General features: G+C 46.1%; 1 long non-coding RNA gene across 2 annotated transcripts in view; it reads right to left on the bottom strand.

The window, feature by feature from the left end:
* The window catches only part of LOC137546003 (uncharacterized), a 404,443-nt gene that overhangs the window by 269,241 nt on the left and 112,503 nt on the right, over window positions 1–22,699 (bottom strand). The gene's annotated exons all lie outside the window — the stretch shown is intronic.

Here is a 22,699-nt window from a genome sequence, read left to right as displayed (position 1 = left end):
AGCCGAGCACATTGTACATAACCTATTAATAATACGCAACAAGAGAATATTTATAAACAGATTGTGATCAAAACCCACGTCCTGTTAGCTATAGCGAATCAAAGGAAACGTAGGTAAAGAACGCGAGGAAGTAATGCTATAAACAACGGAAGCAAATGTAAATTACTGGAATGATTTGTGAAATTTAGTCATTAGGTAACTATTTAGATTAGAAAACTGTTTTAATAGGTAATCACAGACACTTTGGAAATGGAATCTTGTTTTGTCAGAAGGTCTGCAGCCTCATTTGTGGTTTGGAAGGTAGACAGAAAGGCTGGTTCTGTTAATACTTTCCTAAACCACGGTCTATGCGTTGTTCTTGAAATCTGCCATACTAAAATTTCACCTTCAAATCAAAATGTGTCAAGCTATTTAATTGTACGGTGGTTAGGTGGTGTGGACACTAATAAAAATGGTAAGCAAGCTCCATATTCTTCAATGTTAGTTGAGCCCAGTACACATGCTAGATTAAAGTCGGCTGAGGTGGCAGATAACCACTGCCTCTGCCAGTAATTTGGCATGTGTACAATAGCCCCAGAATGCCACCAGGCAAGTGATCAGCCAGGCTGATCAACCAGCTTGAGTGACAGCCAGGGGCGTAGCAATAGGGGGTGCAGAGGTTGCGACCGCATCGGGGCCCTAGGGCCAGAGGGGCCCCTCAACCACTGTATTAGCTCTCTATTGTGCCTTTGCTCATAATAATCACTTCTATAGATGATTTGAATGGTGGTAATCATTAACAAACTGCTCACTGACCCCGTCTTGCACCTCTGACACTGTAGTTGCCATTAGCAGGTTTGGGAGCGCTGTATCAATTGTTATGTATAGAGTTCTTGGGGTGCCCCAATGGAAAACTTGCACTGGGGCCCACAGCTCCTTAGCTACGCCACTGGTGACAGCTGATAGTTTCCTTCATGCTGCTCACCCCCCACCCCATGAAAAAGACATAAGCAGTTATAGTCCTAGCCAATAGTACTGCATGATTACCGATCTCTTTTCCTATGTTGCATTCCCTACATGGTTATTACATTACCTATTTAACCCCTATAGTCTGGTATAAGCTTAGTAAGAGAACACCAGGCCCTTTTTACATATTAGATTGAAATCATACACATAGAAAAGGCAATATCAGAGCAAAATAAAAGATCAAAAGGAGGCTGCAACCAGACATGAAGTTATTGTAAGATTACGACAGCCATATTGTTTTAAGTTCCAGGATTTAGGCACAGGTTCACTTTAAAGCAGGTTCACTTTTTCAGGCAAACAGTTGACTACAGGATGTGTAACACATTGCTGGAAAAGATCTACAATTCTGTGCACCCTGCTTAGTCATTTAGATGACTATATAAAGCATGGTTACAGTATACAGCTCTTCTCATGCAATTTTCTCCACAGCAATGTAGAGTATTTGACAGGTCAGGCTATACTAACTAAACTGCGCAGAATAGGGCAGTGATGGATCATCACTGTGGTGTAACAGGAAGCTTACTAGCCAAGATGTGGAGTCTTGTGTGGCTTTTCACTCTCTCAGACTGAAAGCTGCTGTGCAGAAGTTTATAGGGAAAAGATTTGGGTGCTTTAATTTTGATTGTCTATTTGCTTAAATTTCAGCATTAATTTAAAGCTTGTTAAATAAATAAATAAATAAACAGACATTAATTTATTCTGCTGTGACACTCATTGGCGTTACCATAGTAATGGGGTATAATATTGGCAAAGCAGGTAATTTGGGCACGTTGTAACCTAAGCGGTGCCTGACCTGGGCGCTGCCATAGACATAATGTTATTATGCAGCAGTGTAATTTGTATGCTGGCAATCTCCAGACCCTGAATTTCTTCTCCATCCTGCACCAAAATGACGGGTGGTGTATATCCATGTCGGTGTTTAAAGGGAGTTTAAAGGGAGTTTTCCTGCAGTTAGGTAAAGGCACCCAAACCAGGTAAAAACAAAAAGAATGGGGGACACATAAGAACCATTTTTAGAGGAAGGTGTTTACATCTATTTTTGGGACTTTAGCTATTTGTTTGGGATTTTTTTTTTATTTTTGGACGTTACAACCCCTTGTATTTTTTTTTCTTTCAGTAGGGAAAGTTAAAATTTTTGCAAACAACAATTTTATGTCTACCTGTAGCAGTTAAATGACAAACCTCCTGTGCAGAGCCTGACAGTCATTGATTAAGGGTGCCTACACATCCAACTTTTATTGGCCAATCACTGGCTAATCTTACCATCTCCATGTAGTATAAAGTCCAACAGATTTTGAATACCCTGAACAGATTATGAATCTGTTCAAAGGGGGGCGCCATTATAGCAGCAATGCTATGCTGCGCACCCTGCATAACGGTAATTCTGGGCCCTGGCGATTACCAGACCCTGAATTACATCTCCCTCTGAGTTGCTTCAACTCAGAGGGTGAATAGGATTTAAAGTGAACCAGAGACGAAGCACCCTCATGTATTTTACCATATATATCAGTGGGAACATTAAAGAAAACACCTACCCTGCTCTCTGTTTCATTCTTCACTGTTCAGCTTGCTTCTTACAGCCCTGATAAAATCCCAGACTGAGCATTGAGTCTGGCTTCGCTCACCAATCATTATAGCTGAGTCTGTCTTCTCTGATGTCTTTTCAAACCCAAGCCTATCCCTTCTGGCTCTGCTATAATGACTCAGCTACAATGATTCCTGAGCAAAGCCAGACTGAATGCTCAGTTGGGGATTTTATCAGGGATTATAACAAGCAGACTGTGAAGGATAATACAGAGAGCAGGGTAGGTGTTTTCTCTAATGTTCCCACTGATATATATGGTAAAATACATGAGGGTGCTTCGACTCTGGTTCACTTTAATGCCACCAGGCAGGGGCCTAGCTATAAATCACTGGGCTCCATAGCAATTTTTTCTCATGCCCCCCCCCCCCCCCCCTCCACAGTAAATTAAACCACACACACACACACACACACACACAAACAGGAAATATTACATGAATATTATTATGGCTAGTTCCTTACCTGGGGCTCCTTCCTGCCCCTTGAAATCTGCCTGGTCCCACTCCCCACTGTCACGCTGTGCTGCTCTGTTACCCCGCTGTCCCTCTCCGAGTGCCACATGCATGGCCCCATGCCATGTGCTGCCTCCTCTATCATGCTCCCTCTATTCTGCTCTTACGCAAGTAAAAAAACTGCTACTGCACATGCTCAGAACGTTTTAGACAATAGGAGGAGGATCAAAGAGGTGTGTTGCCCCGGAGAAGACTGGCTGAAGCATCCAGGTTTCAGAGGGGGACATCAAAGGAATGGAGCAGCGTGGAATGGTGGTGAGTGAGCAGGAGGACGTCAGGGGCTCAGAATAGCCACAGGTAAAGATGGGTGGCTCGGTACTGCGCATGTGTGAGCACACTCTCCTGCGCACACGTGCAGTACGGAGCCACCCATCTTCAGAAGCAATCGGGCTCCTGAAGCCTCCTGTGTCGGATGATTGAAACAGGTGTAACAGTGCTGGAAAAACTGGGGACTTTTAGAGGAACGGGAAAACTCTGTAGTTCCCAAAGCCTTCCAACCCGCCATAGGTAATTATCCTTTTTTTTATTTGAAATTCACCTCAGTTTTGCTTTAACATTACACTACACACACACACACAGTTACACCCCTTCTCCCCACACAGTAAGTTACACTCCTCCCCTTACACACACACAGCAAGTTAGAAAACACACACACACACACTTTCCCCTACAACGCATACGTATTGTATGGTATGCTGGGTGCAGGGAGAGCTGAATGACCGTTCTTCCTGCTGCCACTAAACTCCTCGGCGGTTGTAGCAATTCAGGGTTTGGTGATTGCCGGATCTCCAAATTACTCTGCGCGGGGCGTGCATCATAGCCCTAGTGCCATGACGGAGCCCAACTTCGGTACTGTGCGCCGAAGTTACCTGTTTCGCCTACCCCACCTTCACCCCCCCCACACACACACGTAAGTTACAAGCACACACAGAAGGTTACAAAACACCCCCTTCCACACACACACACCTCCTCCCCGCCCCCCACACAGCAAGTTACAACACACACACACACACTTACAGCAAAACACACACACCTCCCCCCCACACCGAGCAAGTTACAACCCCCCCCCCATACACACACAGCAAAACACACAGCTCCACACACACACACACACACACACACACACACACACACACACACACACACACACACGTTAATACACACAGACTGCATGCACACACATGCTGTGCAGCTGCTCTTACCATAGTAGCTGCTCACAGTGCCAGCTGCCCGGAGTCTTGGCACTCAGGTACAATTTTTAAGCTGTGTGCCCCACTGCCCCCTCTTCCAATGCTGTGACTGGGCAGACAGCCAGTAAGGGGGCAGGGCTTCACCCTACAGTTTTGCAAGAGGGGCGGAGCTACACATGGAAGGGGCGGAACTACATGTGGGAGCAGAGCCACAGCCATCAACACTCTTCTGTGTTGTGGGCCAGGCTGGAACTATAAAATAAGTGTCGGGCAGGCGGAGGAATGTGCAGAGAGGCGGCCGTTGGAAAATAGTCCCATTTCACCTGCCAGCCTCTCTGCAATTCTGCAGTAAGGGGAGCCCGGGGGGAGGGTCATTCTGGCAATCGAGCCCATGATTTAAAAAAAAACAAAGGACAAAATGAAAGTAGGCTAAGGTATGCAGGCCCCATAGCAATTGCTATGGTTGCTATGGTGATCCCTACGCCACTGCCGCCAGGGAGTTTAGTGGCAGCAGGGAGAGGCATCATTCGACTTGCCCTGCGCTGAACTACCTGGCGCCATAACAATATGCCCTGTGTAGATAAGCCCTCATACTTAATAGAAGCAATACAATTGTTCAGTGAAAATTGGATGTGTGTATGCACCTTGAAGACAAGCAATGAGGCTACATTTAAAGGACACATCCAAGGTTTAAAAAAAAAATCCACCTACCTGGGGCTTCCTCCAGGCCGTGGCAGCCGTCCTGTGCTCTCGTCAGTACTGCGCAGGCGCAGTAGTTCTGCGCCTGTGCAGTACAATCCTGATGACTTTGGCCGGACCAGGTGACCCACGCGATGAAGCGCAGAAGAGACCAACCCGGAAACCCGACCTGGCGAGGTCAGCTGCGTCGGCGAGGAAGACCGGGAGCCACCGGAGCTGCTGCGAGGGCACAAGACGGCTGCCACGGGCTGGAAGAAGCCCCAGGTAAGTGTTTTTTTTTCCAAAAAAAAAACCTTGGATCACTCCTTTAAGATACTGCAGAACAGCACAAACTCAGATTAGCCAAAGTGTGCTGAATTCTATTCCTCTGAAATGTTATTGAGACTCCCGCCTCCCCTGTCATCAAGATGCTGCTGACGTGCCTTGAATGAAAAAAAGTAAAGTTTGTCTTTGCAAATCTGAATGTTTAACATGCATCATTAAAAAAATAGGCAACAAATATGATACTGTGTATATATATATATATATATATATATATATATATGTATATATATATATATATATATATATATATGTATGTGTGTGTGTGTGTGTATATATTATATATATATATATATATATATATATATATATATATATATATATATATAGTTACATTTTCTGAACCCTTACAAAATTGATAAGTAACATATATATGTATTACATCTGTATATCTGTATGTCTTGGGAATTTTGTAAAGGTTCAGAAAAAGTAATAACACATTCAATGTGGAAAGGTCATGCATAGGACTTTTAAGGTGGTCCAGCCACAGAAAATAAATGTAACACATTATACAATTTTTTTTTTTTAAATCAAAGACCACAAGGCAAGGCAGGCCTCCCTGTCATACAATAATGCAATGTACTGTTTAAACATTACCAATTGGGTTATACAATAGTCTGAAAACTGCCTAGGCTTCCTCAAGGTTTTACAGCAGTGAGATGTCCCACTACTGAGCTGCCAAAAGAGTTCCAAATACTAAAAAAATATGTCATGCAACATGACTATCACAACTGATTACAAACTCAGTGGACACAAACTCTTTCCCAGGACAGAAGGAAAACATAGAGAAATGTTACATGTATTTAGTGAGTTTACCCTGTCTAATTCCCCCTCATCTGTGACTAATCACTACATTTAATTTGACCTCTCAGCTGTGTCAGCTCAGGAATCTCCTCTGCCATGGCAATGCAGCTAATTTGTAAACACAGGATGTTAACAATATGTCTGCTTTCATGAAAGCAGGAAGTAGACACACTGCAGATGTATTGTGTGATTTGTATCAGCTGTAATAAAGAAGTGTTTTTCTGTAAAGGATATTATGCTGTTGCAAATATTTTAAAGCAGAGAGGAAGTTCTGAGTTCAGGTCCACTTTCACATGTTTCATAGACAAAGTTTACTTCCTCAGGATGCAGTTGCAAAACTACTCAGAAAGGCATATTCAGGAGTAGCGAAAATAAAGAGTGAGAATAAGGATGGTTTATCTCAAGGTAAGTCTTGATGTGACTCTTGCATTTCTGACATTCCATGTCTCCTTCGGGTAGCTTTTTCCCATCTTTGCACAACCATTTCTCAAGAAGTCACTAGTAGCAGTCAATGAATACTGCAAATAATGCATTTTACCATCAGAAAAGAATATTGAACATGTTACCATTATCTGGAAGCAGCCAAAATACATGAAAAACCTGGAGACTTCCTAAGCTCCTTTGGGCTGAGTGAATAAAAATCAATCCCAAGAACCCACGTGGCGTTGACATGACTGGTGTTCTCTGTTCAGAAAGTTAATTAAGAAAAACAGTCTTAAATGTGGCCAAAGAAGTAAATGTTAAGAATGCTTTTAAACAATAAAATGCATTTTCTTGCTAAGCTCAGAACTGTCAGATTTAATTCAAAGTAATGGCATCTGACATACCACAGATGCTCTTAGAAACCAGGAGAAGCTTTTGTGGTTGCAAGTTTACAGGTTACAGCAGGAAAGTGCCATATTTTTGCCTGGCAAAGTGAAAAATGCTGTTCTACATGCAACCTGTGTAATATCAAAGCACCTGTTACAGAAACACCCTTATTATGATGAACCTAAGCACAGCATACTTTTACACAGTCACTAACAATCTCTATGCAGAGAGGCACATTGAGTCATACTTCTGAATAACCATTTGAGAAATTCTCTGTACTCACATATTTAACTTCAGGCGCTATTTAGTTACATAATAGGAGCTATTAAAAAAAGAAAATGTGATGGCAAATGTGTTAGACTAGAATAAAGTGAACCCGAGGTGAAAATAAACTGATGATGAGATAAACAATGGGATTTATCCTCCTACTCTTAAAATTAATTTTTATCCCATGGTTTTAGTTTATATTTCAAGATTTACAACGTAGATTGAATGTTTTATTGCCTCTGATGAATGGCAGTCTATTACGTGTTCCAGAGTTAAAATATAAGAACTATTTATTTTTTTTCTATCTCTCCCCCGCCCTCAGTAGCTGTACTACCAGGAAACCATTTATGGCAGTAATTTACTTATTAGTGAAGTTTACTATATTCCCGACAAGGTACTGTCAAGACAGTACAGCACTGGAGTCCCCAAACTGTATGCTAGAGGCCTGTGTGGGTCCAATTTTTCATACTCGCACCCGACCCGCAACTTGCTTTCAGGTGAATTTGATACCCACACCCGGCCCGCACCTGCAGACTCGCTACCTGCACCCGACCTGCACATTTAAAGCAACATTGGGGAGCTGTAAAGTAAATAAAACCTTTTTTATACACAAACCAAAGCCAAAGAAGTGTTTTAAAGATTTTTTTTTTACTCTTCTTAAAATCAATAAAAACAGAGAAGTAACAGTCCTACTCAAACAACAAATAGAGCAGAGCACCCAGATTTCTGTCCCTGTATGCTGTAGGCTGCTCCCCATCTACACTACATCTAGTGGAAGTGTCCTGCCCCCCTGGACACTGCAGTGCACACTGGGAGATGTAATGTAATCACAGGAGCTATAGGCACATTCATGTACTACATCTCTCAGCATGCATTGTGGTGGCCAGGGTGACACTTCCACCGCTGCAGCTATGATTTGCAAGGCATAGACACTGCATCCAGGCTCATGTAAATAATTTTCAGATTTAAGGGTGTATATACACACACACACACAATCTTGATCCTCCATGTAGTATGAAGGCCAATCAAAATCGGCCAATCAAAATTGTGTGTGTGTGTGTGTGTGTGTGTATGCACCCAAAGTGCAATTACTTCTGTTAGAATCTTTATTTGTTAATGATGAGCTACTGCTGAATCAAGGTGCTTGGCTGATCTACCTGTGCAAAAAAGTGTAGGCTTGAGAAGAAATATTGTCATGTGCCAAAATTAACTTGTCTTGTAATGACGTGGGTGCGAGTGTGTGCGATTAGGTGGACTAGGCTTTGTGTCATGCAGCTGTAATGACCATGAGCAAATTGAGTAGGTAATCTCTCATACTACATGGGAGATGTGATATTGGGAGATAATTGGCCAATCCAAAGGATGTGTATATACACCCTAAATTATCTTTTCTTCATTACAGTAGCTCAACAGCAAAATAAACAGTAATTCATTAAGAAAACAAGGCTTTTAAGCATGGAGAACAAATATACTGTATAGGCACACCTACAGTACTCAGGACTGACCAATCAGAAGCAAAGTTAATTGGAGCAGATTTATCACAACCAAAAGAAAATAAAAAGCAGAACACCGACCCGTACCCACAGACCCGCTACCCGCACCCGATTCGCACTCGCAACTCGCTACCCGACCCGCAGCTCAAATCAATTCGGGTACCCGACCCGCTGCAGGCCTCTACTATAGGAATCGGATCTAGTCGCTGCAAATGTACAAGCTGGTGATAATGGTATGCCACATTCCCAACTAGTGATGAAGTAGGGCATGTAGCATATACATTTAACTGGGAAAAGACAATTATCATATTTTTAGATGTTTTATAACTGTGACCCTTGTCATGTGAAGGGCCTTAAAATTTAGCAGCAGCCTTAAAAATTCAGGAATCCACCTGGAGTCCTGGACCCTGTTGGTGGTGGCATGAAGAAGGCAGGTTAGTCTTGGGGCAGGCAGCCAGTCACATGGCGTGCAGGCAGAGATGCTGTGTGTGGGGACTGACTTAGTTTTCGGGCGGGCAGTAGCCCTCCGGGATCCATGCCTCATTCATTTTGATAAAGGTGAGGTACTGAACACTTTTGTGACCTAGGCGACTTCTCGTCTCAGTCACAATGCCTCCAGCTGCGCTGAAGGTCCTTTCTGACAGGACGTTTGAGGCAGAGCAAGACAGAAGTTGGATGGCAAATTGTGACAGCTTTGGCCACAGGTCAAGCCTGCGCACCCAGTAGTCCAAGGGTTCATCGCTGCTCACAGTGTCTACATCCACACTTAAGTCCAGGTAGTCAACTACCTGCCGGTCCAGGCGTTTGTGGAGGGTGGATCCGGAAGCGCTAAGGCGAGGCGTTGAACTAAAGAATGTCTGCATGTCCGTCATCACCATGAGATCGCTGGAGCGTCCTGTCCTTGCCTGCGTGGACATAAGAGAAGGATTACTGGTAGTGGTACCTTTATTGCGTTGTGCTGTGACATCACCCTTAAACACATTGTAAAGCATAGTTGCCAGCTTGTTCTGCATGTGCTGCATCCTTTCTGCCTTCTGGTGAGTTGGTAACATGTCCGCCACTTTGTGCCTATACCGAGGGTCTAGTGGCGTGGCCAACCAGTACAGCTCATTCCCCATGAGTTCTTTTAGACGGGGGTCCCTCAACATGCTGGACAGCATGAAAGACGCCATCTGCACAAAGTTGATTCCAGACATATTATCCATCTCCTCTTGCTCTTCCTCAGTGACGTCAGGTAAGTCCTCCTCATCCCCCCAGCCACGAACAAAACCACGGGAATGTCAAGCAGCACAAGCCCCCTGCGACGCCTGCTGCGGTTGTTCTTCTGCCGCCGCCTCCTCCTCCTCCAAAGAAACACCTTCCTCATCAACTGAGTCTGACTCCTCTTCCCCACACGACTCTTCCTCCTCCTCCCCACTCTGTGCTGCCGCAGATGTTGAGGGAATCTGATTCTGATGAAAATTGCTCCCACAACTGTTTGTGCCATAACTGTTCCTGTTCATGCTCCTCCACAGCTTTATCCACCACTCTACACACGGCACGCTCCAGGAAGTAAGTGTACTGGTTTAAGTCGCTGATGGTGCCTACACTGCCTTCGCATCAGTGTCCAGTTCGGGGACCAGAACTTCCCCATCTCCCCAGATTGTGTCCTTTTACTGTAATTGTACAGGTACTGGGTGACGGCTTTTTCCTGTTCTAGCAGGCGAGAGAACTTGACCAGGGTCGAATTCCAGCGAGTCGGGCTATCACAAATCAGGCATCTCACCGGCAACTTGTTTCTCCGCTGAATGTCTGCAAAGCGTGCCATGGCCATGTAAGACCACCTGAAATGCCCACACAACTTCCTGGCCTGCTTCAGGACATCTTCTAAGCCTGGATACTTTGACACAAATCTTTGAATGACAAGATTGAGAACATGTGCCATGCAGGGTACATGTGTAAGCTTTCCCAAATTCAATGCGGATAGGAGATTGCTGCAGTTGTCACACACCACGTGCCGATCTCCAGCTGGTGTAGGGTTAGCCACTGATCCACCTGTTTGTTAAGAGCAGCCAGGAAAGCTGCTCCAGTGTGACTCTTCGCTTTGAGGCAAGACATGTCTAAGATGGCATGACACCGTCGTACCTGGCATGCAGCATAGGCCCTGGGGAGATGGGGCTGTGTAGCTGGAGAGGAGATCGCAGCACCAGTAGAGTTGAACTGCCACTCAGCCAAGGAGGACGACGACAGTGAAGAGGATGTAGCAGGAGGAGAGGAGGTGGCAGGAGGCCTGCCTACAAGCCGTGGAGGTGTCACAAGTTGGTCCTCTGCACACGTACTCACTGCTTGCCATCGGTCACCAGGTTCACCCAATGGGCTGTGTAAGTTATGTACCTGCCCTGACCGTGCTTGACAGACCAGGCATCTGTGGTCAGGTGGACCCTTGACCCAACGTTGTGTGCCAGAGATGACATTACTTGTCTCTTCACTTCACGGTACAGTTTGGGTATTGCTTTTTTAGAGAAATATTTGCGGCCTGGTATCTTCCACTGCGGTGTCCCAATGGCCACACATTTACAGAAGGCCTCAGAGTCCACCAGCTTGTATGGTAACAGCTGGCGAGCTAACAGTTCGGTCACGCCAGCTGTCAGACGCCGGGCAAGGGGGTGACTGGCAGAAATTGGCTTCTTCCGCTCAAAGATTTCTTTCACGGACACCTGGCTGCTGTGGGCAGAGGAGCAGGAACCACTCAAGGGCTGAGGCGGAGTGGAGGAGGGTGGCTGTGAAGGTGCAAGGGAGAAAGCGGCTAAAGATGCTGCACCTGAAGGAGGAAGAGGAGAAGGAGGGTGGCTTTTCTTTTGTGTGCTGCTTTTGCTCAGGTGCTCTTCCCATTGCAGTTTGTGCCTTTTCTCCATGTGCCTTCATAAGACACTTGTCCCTACATGAGTTTCGGCCTTTTCACGGCTCAATTTTTGGAGGCAGAGAGAACAGATGGCATTGCTCCGATCTGAGGCAGACACATTAAAAATTTCCCAAACCGCTGAGCCCCCCTGGGGTGATGGCACTATGGTGGCATCAGCAGCTGACGTTGAAGGGCATGTTGGCTGGCTGTACATGGGTGGTGATACATGGCGCCGGACACTGCCACCAGCTGTTTCTGATGATGAGCTCCCCCTGCTTCTTTCAGGAACTCGCCTACTCCTCTCTGACTCCCCCTCTGAACTGTCCCCTTGGTCATCTTTTCTCTTAGGAACCCATGTGGGATCATCATAATCATCCCGCCCAGCTTCGCTTGCCTCAGACGCCTCCAAAAATGCACCAACAGCAGGTATTTCATCATCCTCCTCCTCACATGTTACGTCCATAGTGTCGCTGTCAAACTCAGACATATGAGGTGGTGGTGTAACTTGCTTAGCGCCTTTATCTGGTTGTAACAATAATGGCTGTGAATCAGTTAATTCCCCACCAATTAACTCCTGCCAAGTGTCAAATGCAGCGGATGTGGTGCTTGTAGTAGCGCTGGTGGCTGTGGAAGATGAGGTGTTCTGTGTTAAATAGTCAATCACATCCTGACAATCTTGGGAGTTGATGGGACATGCCTTCTTCTGAGCACTGTACTTTAGGCCAGGGCCGCACAAAATCACATCAACACGACCTTGCACAGACCTGCCGGGTGGCCTTCCTCTGGGTCTGCCTCTACCTGTTTTGTCCGTTGTGTCCATATCGGGGGGGGGATGAAGTGAAAGGTATGCACTGACTTGACTAATACAATGTGCAGTAAGACAGGTGCAGTTAACAGGTATGCACGGAGTGGTATATCACACTGCGTGCACTCACATAGGTAGGTGGGTGCACTGAACACAACAGGTAGGTATATGCAGTGATGAGGTGGGTGCACTGAACACAACAGGTAGGTATATGCATTAATGGGTATAACAATGTGCACCTGTCACACACAGACAGGTAGCGGACAGGCACAGTGACACTGCGTGCACTCAATTCACGTCGGTAGATGGGTGCACTGTAAACAACAGGTAGGTAGGTATATGCAGTAATGGGTATTACAATGTGCACCTGTCACACACAGACAGGTCAGGTAGCGGACAGGCACAGTGACACTGCGTGCGCTCAACTCACGTCGGTAGGTGGGTGCACTGTGAACAACAGGTAGGTAGATATATGCAGTAATGGGTATTACAATGTGCACCTGTCACACACAGACAGGTAGCGGACAGGCACAGTGACACTGCGTGTGCTCAACTCACGTAGGTAGGTGGGTGCACTGTGAAAAACAGGTAGGTAGGTATATGCAGTGATGGGTATTACAATGTGCACCTGTCACACACACAGAAAGTCACTGAATGTGCTGGGCCTGGCAGTGGCACACACACAGTATGAATTACCAAAGCTGTCTATGCAACACAAGTGTCAGTGGCACACACAGAAAAAAAATAGATCACGAGAACAAAGCCGTGGGGTCTCCTTCTGATTGCGTCATTACACGACGCTAGGGAAGCCGCCGGGAGGAACATTGAGGGGTGAGAGGATGCCACTGATTGGCCCGGAGCCGCCATGGAAGAAGGTGAGACTTGTTGCGCCTTCCGCTGCGCATACTCTGCATTACAGGGCATGAGAGACACAGAGGGGGGCACGAGAGACACAGAGGGGGGCATGAGAGACACAGAGGGGGGCACGAGAGACACAGAGGGGGGCACGAGAGACACAGAGGGGGGCACAAGAGACACAGAGGGGGGCATGAGAGACACAGAGGGGGGCACAAGAGACACAGAGGGGGGCATGAGAGACACAGAGGGGGTACGAAAGACACAGAGGGGGCATGAGAGACACAGAGGGGGTACGAGAGACACAGAGGGGGGCACGAAAGACACAGAGGGGGGCATGAGAGACACAGAGGGGGGCATGAGAGACACAGAGGGGGTACGAGAGACACAGAGGGGGGCACGAGAGACACAGAGGGGGGCATGAGAGACACAGAGGGGGGCATGAGAGACACAGAGGGGGTACGAGAGACACAGAGGGGGGCACGAGAGACACAGAGGGGGGCACAAGAGACACAGAGGGGGGACACTGGAAGCACAGGGAACACAGATGGCACAGCGTCCCGACTTAAGGACGGATTCAGGTTAAGAACGAGCCTACAGTCCCTATCTCGTTCGTTAACCGGGGACTACCTGTATTTTGTAATACTGAACACCAAGAAAAAAAAAGAAAGAAACTGGAGTGCCTGGAGGAAGCCCACACAGACACCGGCAGAACATACAAATTCTGGGCAGATAGTGCCCTGGCTGTGATTCAAAGCCTTGGCTGGGAGGTGAGAGTGCCATCCGGGCACCACTGTGCTGCCCACCAATCATTCTTTCAGGTTCAAAATAAAGGGGAAACATTTAAGGTCCTCTAAAGGGACTAAAAACATCCTAGGTGCTCGTTTAGGATAAAGATATTACTCTCCCCTTTAACTTCAATGTGCTCTACATTAAGATGCTATTTAAGTGAAAATGTTAGCTCATATTCTGTGAAGTGGAAGTTATGAACTTTGTGTATCATTAGTCTTCACTTCTGAGATCACCATCTCCCTTGAAAAGCATTAACGGGTATAAAAAACCTCAGTGGGTGTATTTCGTCTTCATGTGTTTATCACCCCCATTCAGTTAATTTGTTACCTGGGGATTTGTAAAATTGGATGAATGCAGTGTCCTCAGCCCTTCATCATTAAGCAAATGGGTGTTACTTTTTTATTTTGGATAATAATGTTACAAGACAAAACATTTCCTGCCCACTCACTGCTACCACCAGGGACGTAACTACAGGGGAGGCGCCCCTGCGACTGCAGCGACTGCAGGGGGTCCCAGGGCTGTAAGGGAGCCCCAACTACTTATTCACTCCCTCTGATAAAGGTGTCCATCCTTCAGATCAGGTGTTTATGTGTCTACACTTGTTATGGAGGTGAGGATTATGATACCCACACTTGTTTTATGACCCTTGCAAGATTGCCCCCCAAGCTTTGAGGGTCACCGGTGGATGGCAAGAACACAGAGTAGCAACACCAAGAGTCAAATATAGTGTAGTATGTACTGGTAGTTGGAATGAAGTATGATAGAGTAATAAGCTATACTCACAAAGCAGGGTTACCTCAAAGGCAACTACGGTATAGGCAGGTGGGGAGATGCAATTGCATTGCATTTTACAATGCAATGATCACTGTTGCTCATTGCAACAGTAATCATTATACATATTAGAAACTTTAGGTGAGTTACTACTATTAATATTTTTACACACATTCTGATTGTCATTTAATCTGGGCGTTTGAACGACTTGAAGTGCAAACAACAAGTCGTTCAAACGTCCTGTACACACTAACCAACGAAGCGGCTGATATCCTAATCTACATGTCATTTAACCAGCTTGATAATGGACAGTGGACTGGATAGAACAATGGACTAGATTAAACGACTGATCAAATGACTGTATATTTAAACGCAGTGGCGTAGCTACAAACCTCTGGGCCCCGATGCGGAATCTGGATGTGGCCCCCCCCCCCCCCGGCAACAACCGCGCCCCCCCCCCCGTCACAACACCCGACGCACACACATATCCGAATCCCTATAGCTGTGCATGGCATGGCTATATCAATTCAGCTTTGCAACAGCATGGGTGCCACGCTCAATTTGCAGACATACGCAGCACCCAGAGGAAATAGGGCAATTAGTAGCAAGATGCCTTTAATTAGATACATTACTATCAGTATAGGCATAGAATAAAGGTAGGTGCACTGCATGTAGTATGAGGGCCAAGAGACTTTGAATACTGTGAACAGAGCTGGGCTCTCATAATACCTAGAAGTAGTAAAATTGGCTATTCAAAATTGTATGTGTGTACCAGGCTTTACAGCTAATACTGTACATACAATACAGCTGGTTTACAAGCAGTAAAGGGACAGAGCAACACCTTATACTGTACATACTGGAGGTAGCAGGGATCAGCACACACTGCAGCTAGTTTACTGTCAGTACAGGCACAGAGCAACACCCTATACTGTACATACAGGAGGTAACAGATCAGCAAACACTGCAGCTAGTTTACTATCAGTACAGGCACAGAGTAACAGCTTATACTGTACATGCTGGAGGCAGCAGAGATCACCACACGCTGCAGTTAGTTTACCATCAGTACAGGCACAGAGTAACAGCTTATACTGTACATACTGGAGGTAGAAGAGATCAGTACACACTGCAGCTAGTTTACTGTCAGTACAGGCACAGAGTGACAGCTTATACTGTACATGCTGGAGGCAGCAGAGATCAGCACATTGCAGCTAGTTTACTATCAGTACAGGCACAGAGTAATAGCTTATACTGTACATACTGGAGGTAGCAGGGATCAGCACACGCTGCAGCTAGTTTACTATCAGTACAGGAACAGAGTAACAGCTTATACTGTACATACTGGAGGTAGCAGGGATCAGCACACGCTGCAGCTAGTTTACTATCAGTACAGGCACAGAATAACAGCTTATACTGTACATACTGGAGGTAGAAGAGATCAGTACACACTGCAGCTAGTTTACTATCAGTACAGGCACAGAGTAACAGCTTATACTGTACATACTGGAGGTAGAAGAGATCAGTACACACTGCAGCTAGTTTACTATCAGTACAGGCACAGAGTAACAGCTTATACTGTACATACTGGAGGTAGAAGAGATCAGTACACACTGCAGCTAGTTTACTATCAGTACAGGCACAGAATAACAGCTTATACTGTACACATTGAAAGTAGCAGAGATCAGGCCGAACTTAGTGCTGGGAATACACGGGTCGATTCTGAGCTGATAAGATGGCTCGATAGATAATTTCCGCCACGTCCGATCGTTTTGCCGCTCGATTCTGCATTGGGGACAATGAAAAAAGATAAGAAAAACAAGCGGAAAATAAGAGAATCGCCCACAGATTTGAGTGGCAAAAACGATTGGGCGCAGAATCGAGCCCGAGAATCAAGCCCCAAAATCAACCCGTGTATTCCCAGCATAAGGCCCGGCTCACACTTACGTTTAAAAACGTTGACACTGCTGCTGACTGACACGCACGCACGCACGCACGCACGCACGCACAAAGCTGACTGGTAATACCAATTTGTATTATACAAACATGCCTAATTAAACTTCACACTTAAATAGGATAATAATACAAGTGCTTAATCACTCCAGAATACTAAAAACACTGCAATAAAATCCTACATTATAAAGCATAAATTCCCTGGACAGATTATAGGACCAACACAACAAACATACCCAGGCAATTAGGGGTGAGCCTAGGGTGCCTGGCACCTGGGTGCAAGATTTTCTCTGGCGCCTATGGGAGTGTTTAAATTTACCGCGCCCAACCACATAACCACACCCATGTTCTGCCTAATCACACCCACACCTTCCACCTCTTTACGCATGCATGTGATACCCCATTCCTACCCATCTTTCATTGGCTTGCTCCTGGCTGGCTTTGGCTGCCTGTGAGTCTGCTAGTCTCTGGACTGACGCAGGCTGAGAGGTTCTGCGAGTGCGACGCAGTCACACACTGCGTATTTATGGCTGCCTGCGGCCACCCTACTCTCGCTCGCTGTCGTAGGCAGTGAGTGACAGGGAGCCCCTTTAGGCAGTGAGTGACAGGGAGCCCCTTTAGGCAGTGAGTGACAGGGAGCCCCTTTAGGCAGTGAGTGACAGGGAGCCCCTTTAGGTAGTGAGTGACAGGGAGCCCCTTTAGGCAGTGAGTGAAAGGGAGCCCCTTTAGGCAGTGAGTGAGTGACAGGGAGCCCCTTTAGGCAGTGAGTGACAGGGAGCCCCTTTAGGCAGTGAGTGACAGGGAGCCCCTTTAGGCAGTGAGTGACAGGGAGCCCCTTTAGGCAGTGAGTGTCAGGAAGCCCTTTTAGCCAGTGAGTGACAGGGAGCCCCTTTAGCCAGTGAGTGACAGGGAGCCCCTTTAGCCAGTGAGTGACAGGGAGCCCCTTTAAGTAGTGAGTGAGTGACAGGGAGCCCCTTTAGGTAGTGAGTGAGTGACAGGGAGGCCCTTTAGGTAGTGAGAGAGTGACAGTGAGCCCCTTTAGGCAGTGAGTAAGTGACAGGGAGCCCCTTTAGGTAGTGAGTGAGTGACAGGGAGCCCCTTTAGGTAGTGAGTGAGTGACAGGGAGCCCCTTTAGGTAGTGAGTGAGTGACAGGGAGGCCCTTTAGGTAGTGAGAGAGTGACAGTGAGCCCCTTTAGGTAGTGAGTGAGTGACAGGGAGCCCCTTTAGGTAGTGAGTGAGTGACAGGGAGCCCCTTTAGGCAGTGAGTGAGTGACAGGGAGCCCCTTTAGGTAGTGAGTGAGTGACAGGGAGCCCCTTTAGGCAGTGAGTGAGTGACAGGGAGCCCCTTTAGGCAGTGAGTGAGTGACAGGGAGCCCCTTTAGGCAGTGAGTGAGTGACAGGGAGCCCCTTTAGGCAGTGAGTGGCAGGGAGCCCCTTTAGGCAGTGAGTGACAGGGAGCCCCTTTAGGCAGTGAGTGACAGGGAGCCCCTTTAGACAGTGAGTGACAGGGAGCCCCTTTAGGCAGTGAGTGACAGGGAGCCCCTTTAGGCAGTGAGTGACAGGGAGCCCCTTTAGGCAGTGAGTGTCAGGAAGCCCTTTTAGCCAGTGAGTGACAGGGAGCCCCTTTAGCCAGTGAGTGACAGGGAGCCCCTTTAGCCAGTGAGTGACAGGGAGCCCCTTTAAGTAGTGAGTGAGTGACAGGGAGCACCTTTAGGTAGTGAGTGAGTGACAGGGAGGCCCTTTAGGTAGTGAGAGAGTGACAGTGAGCCCCTTTAGGCAGTGAGTGAGTGACAGGGAGCCCCTTTAGGTAGTGAGTGAGTGACAGGGAGCCCCTTTAGGTAGTGAGTGAGTGACAGGGAGCCCCTTTAGGTAGTGAGTGAGTGACAGGGAGGCCCTTTAGGTAGTGAGTGAGTGACAGGGAGGCCCTTTAGGTAGTGAGAGAGTGACAGTGAGCCCCTTTAGGCAGTGAGTGAGTGACAGGGAGCCCCTTTAGGTAGTGAGTGAGTGACAGGGAGTCCCTTTAGGCAGTGAGTGAGTGACAGGGAGCCCCTTTAGGTAGTGAGTGAGTGACAGGGAGCCCCTTTAGGCAGTGAGTGAGTGACAGGGAGCCCCTTTAGGCAGTGAGTGAGTGACAGGGAGCCCCTTTAGGCAGTGAGTGAGTGACAGGGAGCCCCTTTAGGTAGTGAGTGAGTGACAGGGAGCCCCTTTAGCTAGTGAGTGACAGGGAGTCCCTTTAGCTAGTGAGTGAGTGACAGGGAGCCCCTTTAGGCAGTGATTGACAGGGAGCCCCTTTTGCTAGTGAGTGACAGGGAGCCCCCCCCCCAGCCGCTGCCGCCGCTTCCCCCTTACCTTGCAGGCTGCGGCGTGTCAGACCTCAGGATCAGCGGCGACCCGACCAGTAAGAGCGGGCGCCGGACGCACCCGCTCTATATGCGGAAGTGATGTCACTTCCGCATATCAGTGCGGGCGCTGGGTGCTAGTGCCCGCACTATTGGTCGCCGCGGCGCCGCCTGATCGAGGTCTGACGGCTAGAGGGAGGGAGGGAGCGAGCGCGCGGCGACTAGAGCGGGGGGGCCCGGGTCCTCCAACACACAGCCCCCGGGGCCCAGGCCCCTCACCTGCCTCTTCAGGAGGCGGGCCTGGTCACCACGGCGACCCCTGCGATCGCGGACCCTACGCCAGTGTTTAAACGTCCATTAGTTTGACAAATGACTAGAAGTCAGTTGTACACAAGCACTGACTTGAAAGTCGTTTGCCCAATAGTCGTCCCAACGGATCCGCCAGGTGGATCGGGCAAACCACCTCTTAACAGTCAGTCATTTAGACGTCCACACGTCCAACTTGTCGTCTGACCGACTGGTTTGAATGATAGTTGGTCAGAAAAGTTGGACGTGTATACGCACATTTAGATTGGCTTTGGGAACATATGTTCTCAATCACCAATCTGTACACTATCACATGTGTGTGCGCCTTACACATAAAGGGATGAGAATCTAGGTCCCTGGGAGCTCAAGAAGTGCAGTTTTCATGGACGCAGATACTCATCCCGCAGGAGTGCAAGTGGTTAACTTAAGCTGGTATATTTAAAGTGGAACTGTAAGTAGAAACCATTTTTCTATACAAAACAAAGGAAAAGAGAGCGTGTTATTAGGAGAAGAAGAAGAGGTAAGAAGAAGAGAGAGAAAAATTCCTCATGCTGCATGGACGGAATGCTGTTTCTACTGTCATGCAGTGCTAGAGGGGTTTTCTGTTCCCTTAATAAAAAACAGGCCCCTTTTTTCTTATATAGATACCCAAGTTTATCCAGATTGCTTAGGCCACAATTCCATTTGCAATTCACAGTCATGGAGCAATTCTCAGTTTTCAAATTGTTTTGCTATCTCTGTCAGCTATGTTGTTGCTCTCCACTAGGCTGATCTTGTGTCTGATCACATTTTCCATTTTGTACAGTACTATATTATGTTACTGAACTACCCCTGTGCCAAATGGCAGCCCCCCTCCCCCCAGTCCTGCTAATTCCTCAGATAGGGTATATCAAAGCTATCTTTTGAACCAGCGGGACCGGGGGATCACTCCCTACCCTCAGCATTTGGAGTGCTGAGATATCAGGGCTTATTTTCGCATTGAAAATCCTATTTTGATTCAAGAAAATGTTTGCAAAAAAATTGCTTGAAAACTGTATTTTTAGCATGAAAACAAGTAATTCGATATTTTACCGCAAAAACAATATTTTAACCACAACTATTTTTCCACCAAAAAAATAATATTTTACCGCAAAAACTTGCCAAAACACACACAAAATTCACTATTATTTTCACTCAAAAATCTAATCTTGCATTATTTTTGTGAAAATGAATGCAAAAATAATATTGGCATTTTTGTTTATCACTAGTCATTACCCACAAAGCCATGCATCCAAGGCTGAATTTGAATTAGGTCTAGGACTAATGTGGGAGGGCTTTTACTTTTTTAAGCTGGATTTCCATTAGCTGCAGGACCTTTCCCCCTCTGAGAACTGTTTTTTCTTTGCCATCAGCTTCACACTGGTGGTGAGTTCATCTCCACCTTACAGTTCCTCTATAATGCATGCTTTATTTCTGTCTTTACAAATAAGCATCTTCTTTTCATAACACAACCTTAGGTAGTGCAGGTATGTATGAATAAAATCAGGCTATATAATCATGGACCACATCCCATTAGCAAATAAATATACAGGGAATTCAAATCAGCACTTTAACTTATAGAATACTGCTGATGTTTTCCTGTTGTTTAACCACTTCAGCACCACAGATTTTTTTGCTTAAAAACCAGAGCAATTTTCACATTTCAGCGCTCCTCCCTTTCATTCACCAATAACTTTATTGCTACTCATCAGATGTAAATGATCTATATCTTGTTTTTTTGCCACAAATTATGCTTTGTGAGGGTGATATTTGCTTTTAGTAATTATGTTATTATCTGTGCATTTTAAAGGGAAAAATGAGAAAAAAAAGAAAAAATACACTTTTTCTCCATTTCCATCCACTATAGTTTTCAAATAAACAATGTTACCATAGGTAAAACCCACACATTGTATTTGCAAATTTGTCCTGGTTATCTCAACATTTAAATAATGTTCCTAGTACAATGTATGGCGATAATATATTAGTTTCTGGTTTGTGTTTTTTGTTTTCTCATTGTACTCTATCAGTAATTAAAAGCCCTTATCTTCATGATTAACAGTAATACACTCTCATGGCATACATAATTTAAAAGCTAAATCCCTAGGGTAACTATGTATTCTCTTTTCAATGCTGTCACTTTTGTTTTTTTTTTACAAGTATTTATTTAGGGGTATAGAGTACATGAAAATAACAGTTTTATTGCTTTTCATTCAGTTTTCTGGTAAAAAAAAAATCACATGACTTAGCCCTCAGTTGTCAAACACCACAAAATCTATTCTCTCACTTGTCACGGTTAAAATGATACCCTATATACATAATCATATAGCTTATTGGGCATACAGCACACTGTTTACCACAAGTACGCCTATCTCCTATCTACTCCCCTGAGCTTCAGATAAAGTTTTGTGGGGAGTAGATAAGCGTAGCAAGGGAGGTGAAGTGGTTAAAGGACATATAAAATGAGAGAGAGGGCTATGGAGGCTACCATATTTATTTCCTTTTACACAATACCAGTTGCTTGGCACCTTGCCGGTCTTTCATGCATCTGTAGTGTCTGAATCGCACACCTGTCTGATCTGCATACTTTTCCAGGGTCTATGGCTAAAAGTATTAGAGGCAGAGGATCAGCAGGACAGCTAGTCAATTTTCATTGTTTAAAGGGAAAAAGCCTTCATATCCCTCTCATTTCAGGTATACTTTAAAGCCAGTTTGTGAGATTTACTTCACCTATTCGCTCCTTTCAACCTAATTCATCTAAATTCACATGCCACCTTTCCCTCAATGCCCTGCCATACTTACCGCTAAAGGTTGGTAAACTTTGGGCTTACATATCTCCCTCATCCAGGTGGACAGCCAGTCAGCCATGGGGCATTAAGGATTTACAGCTTACCTTGGCTCTGATCAGTATTGTCCTGCATCATATTCTAGGGACCCTCATTTCATTCTCACATCACCTGCCCCCCCCCCCCCTTTCACTTGCTAAAATGACACCCCTGTGCCCCTATTTACTTAAAACGAGGTCCATGGCATTAACAACCATGCCTCCCCTCAAATGAATGATGAAGGGAGGGTGTAGATTACATGAGTGCTATGCTCCCTCCCAGAAGTATCTGTGAGAGGCAAAGCCACCTCCAGGCAAACACGCTGAAACCAGCGAAGGAGAATTGGGCGCAGCTGGCACAACCATAGGCCGTAATAGGAATTACGGCTATAGCAGGCACAGGGAGTAACTTCAGCGCCGTCAGAAGAAGGAGCTGAAGTTACTCTTAAAACATAATAATTTGGCTTCCAGCAATTGCTG

This window comes from Hyperolius riggenbachi, chromosome 2, assembly GCF_040937935.1.
Source record: "Hyperolius riggenbachi isolate aHypRig1 chromosome 2, aHypRig1.pri, whole genome shotgun sequence".
Taxonomy (NCBI): Eukaryota; Metazoa; Chordata; class Amphibia; order Anura; family Hyperoliidae; genus Hyperolius; species Hyperolius riggenbachi.
The sequence above is the reverse complement of the archived record's forward strand: the minus strand, read 5'-3'. Positions and strand labels throughout refer to the sequence as shown.